The sequence below is a fragment of the Procambarus clarkii genome, unplaced genomic scaffold (assembly GCF_040958095.1).
Source record: "Procambarus clarkii isolate CNS0578487 unplaced genomic scaffold, FALCON_Pclarkii_2.0 HiC_scaffold_116, whole genome shotgun sequence".
Taxonomy (NCBI): domain Eukaryota; kingdom Metazoa; phylum Arthropoda; class Malacostraca; order Decapoda; family Cambaridae; genus Procambarus; species Procambarus clarkii.
Genome location: NW_027189149.1, coordinates 240,548 through 245,706, shown reverse-complemented (window position 1 = coordinate 245,706; position 5,159 = coordinate 240,548). Strand labels below are relative to the sequence as shown.

At 46.7% G+C, this 5,159-nt stretch overlaps 1 non-coding gene across 1 annotated transcript; it reads right to left on the bottom strand.

Moving 5' to 3' along the window:
• Window positions 1-812: 812 nt before the first annotated feature.
• LOC138360665 (5S ribosomal RNA) lies at window positions 813-931 on the bottom strand. Its single transcript, XR_011226557.1, has one exon. It is a non-coding gene; the product is annotated as a 5S ribosomal RNA (ribosomal RNA).
• Window positions 932-5,159: the final 4,228 nt, after the last annotated feature.

The following is a 5,159-nucleotide window of genomic DNA, read 5'->3' as shown; positions in this document are numbered from 1 at the left end:
TACAAAGAGATTTTCTTTCTGAGAAGACCGTTAGTATTGGCTGGCTGGCAGGCAGGCAGGCAGGCATTTGAGGGTTATTATTTCGCCTGTTGATTGGGGGGAGGGTTGATGTGTTAGGGGGTTTTCGGTTAGGTGTGGTGGTGGTGATTGGTGGTGATTGGTGGTGGTGGTGATTGGTGGTGATTGGTGGTGAGTAGTGGTGGTGGTGGTGGTGGTGGTGGTAGTAGGTGGGAGGGGGGGGGGGGGGGGGAAGGGGAATGATGGTCTGTGGATTCCTTCTCCGTACCCCTTACATATAAGCAAAAACATGCCTTCCTGTGGGTATAGAAACATTAACACAAATTATATCAGTAACTGATATTGTAGCCTTTTAAACAGAAAAGATTTGTACATACAAATACTTTTAAATTATCATTTATTTGTGGAAATGGCATTTACGTCATTAAATTGATACCTCAGCATCAAGTGTCCTGCAGTGGTCCAGTGGTAAAGTGTATATAAGTGATGCGTATTCTTGGAGTTGCGAGTTCAAACCCGGATTAAGCTATATATATATATATATATATATATATATATATATATATATATATATATATATATACAACATGTTTTGTTTTGGTTGTTTGTTTTTGTATAAAGCCTCACACACTATATTAAGCGAGTTTGTTTTAAACATGACATACATATTAATTCATTTTACCAGGCCTTATTCCACACAACTCCGTGAATTTCCCGTGGAGCCAGCCAGCCAGCCAGCCAGCCATTCAAACAAAAACAAACGAAACAAAACAAAACAAAACAAAAAACATTATTGCCAACAGCATTTGGTGTTCCCAGGCGGTCACCCATCCAAGTACTAACCAAACCCAACGTTGCTTAACTTCGCTGATCGGACGAGAAGCGGTGTTCTCAACGTGGTATGGCCGTTGGCATGAGACTGCCTACACATTGTGGCTAATAACCAACTCTTTTTAGTCATCACGGCAGGATACGGACCTTCTTGTGGTGTCTTAATGGTAATTGTATCCTAACATATTTTTGTCTCCTTGGCATGGATATTTAACATCGTTTATTCAGTCTTGGGTTTATGTTCTTTCGCCATTTACAGACATTTTACATCTACCTACTTCCTCAGCCTACCCTGCCAATTTCTAATGAATTTGTGGATTTTCTTTTGTAATACATACATGTGTGTGCTCATCTGCTCTTCAGTTTTTATGATATTTGTCTCATCTGTCCTGCTTTATGATACTTTTACAAAGAACATGAACAAATGCTTCTATTTTAGAGAAGATATGGGATCCAGGTTTCGGAGCCGTAAAACCAACCGTCGTGATTGGTGGACGAGTTGCCAGGTTGCAGCTTCTGTACCGTGCCGGCACATAAATAGGTTCGGCTCAAGCGGCGGCAGCATCATTCCCCCGTGACTGTCTGAGCGTCTCTCATCACCTTGGTTATCTCATCATCATCATGGTAGAAGCAAAGCCTACCAAGAAGGCTGCGGCTGCTGCTGCTGTGGTGGCCACCACCAGGAAACCTCGCGTCCAGGTTGCTCACCCGAAAACTAGTCAAATGGTTCTAGCCGCGGTCGCAGCACTCAAAGACCGTAAGGGCTCGTCTCTACAAGCAATCAAGAAGTACGTTGTTGCCAACAACAAAGTCGAGGCTGCCAAGATCGCCATTTACATCCGAAGATTTCTCAAGAAAGCAGTGGCTGACGGCATTCTTGTTCAGACCAAGGGAAGTGGAGCTAGTGGATCATTCAAGCTGGCCGTAGCAGAGAAGAGGGCCGTTCTAACTCCCAAGAAAGCCACCACAACCAAGAAACCATCTACAGCAGCAAAGAAGGCCGTGGTAACTCCCAAGAAAGCCGCCACAAGCAACAAACCACCTACAGCCTTGAAAAAGAAGCAGCAGCAGCAGCAGCTTGTTGTTGGGAACAAAAAGCCCAAAATAAAGAGAGCTTCAAAATCTCCCAAACCACCCAAGGCAAAGAAAGCTGTCAAGAAAACAACAAAGGCAAAATAAACGACGACATGCAAGCAGCATGAATACACATGACAATAAACATCCAGGCCTCCCCCCTCAGTGGAGGGGCCTCATATGATTCCAAAAAGAGTTTAGTTTTGTAGACAAATAAATCATTACTTTTGGGGTAGATTTACTCTGTATATTATATATATATATATATATATATATATATATATATATATATATATATATATATATATATATATATATATATATATATATATATATATATATATATATATATATACACACATACATGGGTGAGGTGATATGGTACCAAAGTTTTTGGTGAGGTGATTGACATTTACACAAGATAAAACACGAACCAATGGGAATAAAAACATAAGAATGGAAGTAACTGCAGAAGGCCTATTGGCCCATAACACAAGCACTTCCTCTTGATGCTTCTATATTGGTTCGGAGTCTTGAAGCTATAATATATATATATATATATATATATATATATATATATATATATATATATATATATATATATATATATATATATATATATATATATATATATATATATATATATATATGCACACAAAACTAAATAGTCTTGTTAGACAAATTGCCCCTATTAGAGGCAAGTTGACTAACAAGCCGAATGACTGCAATTGTTTTGAATTTGAGTTAAATCTAACATAGAAATGTAATCAAACCTAACCTAACCTATGCTAACCCAAGCTAAGCTAACCTAACCTAACCTAAGCTAACCCAAGCTAAGCTAAGCTAACCTAACCTAACCTAACCTAACCTAACCTAAGCTAAGCTAACCTAACCTAACCTAACCTAACCTAACCTAACCCAGCAATTCATGATCTTAATATAATACTGTTAATTGGATAAACCAATTTGGAAAGAAATGTTCGAAAATAACAAAATTAACTGTGCTTGTTAGGAAAATTGGGCCTTGCATACTTGTCCCAATAGTGTGGTTCTCGCTTTTAGGTACGACATAAACGTATACCTAAGTTGAGAGAGAAAAAGATTCGCACTCAAACATGCATATCGATTGCCAGTCCTGAATTCTGGGTAGATATTCGTGTCCTCCCTTTTCATTTACCATCATTTGGATACTATCAAAACAGCTCTGAGAAGGATAAAATGAATAAAACGGGTAGCTCACTCATGTAAAAAGGAAGAGTTGGGAAAGATCTCTCTCTCTCTCTCTCTCCCCCTCACCCCCCTCCCCCCACCAATGATCCTGCTCTGCTAGTATATAACGTAACAAACCTTCCCCCCCCCCCTCCCTCCCCAATCAGAGTCCCTTTAAGCATGCGAGGATAAAAAATAGATTTCATAAGACCCAATGTGCTAGCTGATATCAAAACAATTTATGTTATCGTCTATTAAGCCCTTCAGTAAAAAAGTATAGGGACCTAATTAGGTCCCGTTTTGAGGTGGTGGTGGGTGGAATCGATGGATTAGCCAAGCTCTTATCCGCCGAATCCGTAGAGGGTACGACCCTGGCGCTTCAGAGCGTACACCACGTCCATGGCAGTGACGGTCTTCCTCTTGGCGTGTTCCGTGTAGGTTACAGCATCACGGATGACGTTCTCGAGGAACACCTTCAGGACGCCACGGGTCTCTTCGTAGATGAGACCCGAAATACGCTTCACGCCGCCACGACGAGCTAAGCGACGAATAGCGGGCTTGGTGATGCCCTGGATGTTGTCACGTAGCACCTTACGATGACGCTTGGCGCCACCCTTTCCGAGTCCCTTGCCTCCCTTCCCAGCAAACAATTTTAGGTTGCCACAACATATCTGGAAAGTATTTGAAAGTATTGGAAACGTTTGTTTTATCGTATCAGATACGATATTGTGTGTGGACTTAAATAGGTTTCCAAAACTTATAACCAAGACATATGTATCTAACACTAATTTGAGATGTTGTGGCAACTTTACACTCCTAACATGAGTCATTCATAATCCATTCATATACCAATATGAATCTCTTATGAAAGGTTTGAGCCAATAATCTGAACCCTTTTTACATCTTTGTGTTTAAAGTTAAATTTCTTGAAATTAAATTATATTTTATATTATATTATTTTAATTATATTTTATATTATATTATTATTTTCAATTTAAATATTAAAACCAATTTAAGGGTAAAAAAAATCTAATAATTTATATTTCTCTTATTATTTACTAACAATTATAATTATTTACTAACGGAGAGAGGGGAGGCTGGACGGCGGAGAGTGGCGGCTGTGGCGGACAGTGGCGGCGGTGGCGGATAGTGGCGGCGTTGGCGGACAGTGGCGGCGGGCGGACAGTGGCGGCGGCGGGCGGACAGTGGCGGCGGGCGGACAGTAGCGGCGGTGACGGACAGTGGCGGCGGGCGGACAGTGGCGGCGGTGGCGGACAGTGGCGGCGGGCGGACAGTGGCGGCGGGCGGACAGTGGCGGCGGGCGGACAGTGGCGGCGGGCGGACAGTGGCGTCGGGCGGACAGTGGCGGCGGTGGCGGATAGTGGCGGCGGGAGGACAGTGGCGGCGGGCGGACAGTGGCGGCGGTGGCGGATAGTGGCGGCGGGCGGACAGGGCGGCGGCGGGCGGACAGTGGCGGCGGGAGGACAGTGGCGGCGGGCGGACAGTGGCGGCGGGCGGACAGTGGCGGCGGGCGGACAGTGGCGTCGGGCGGACAGTGGCGGCGGTGGCGGATAGTGGCGGCGGGCGGACAGTGGCGGCGGGCGGACAGTGGCGGCGGTGGCGGATAGTGGCGGCGGGCGGACAGGGCGGCGGCGGGCGGACAGTGGCGGCAGGAGATCAGTGGCGGCTGTGGCGGATAGTGGCGGCGGGCGGACCGTGGCGGCGGTGGTGGACAGTGGCGGCGGGCGGACAGTGGCGGCGGCGGGCGGACAGTGGCGGCGGCGGGCGGACAGTGGCGGCGGCGGGCGAACAGTGGCGGCGGCGGGCGGACAGTGGAGGCGGCGGGCGGACAGTGGAGGCGGCGGGCGGACAGTGGAGGCGGCGGGCGGACAGTGGAGGCGGCGGGCGGACAGTGGAGGCAGCGGGCGGACAGTGGAGGCGGCGGGCGGACAGTGGCGGCGGCGGGCGGACAGTGGCGGCGGCGGGCGGACAGTGGCGGCGGCGGGCGGACAGTGGCGGCGGCGGGC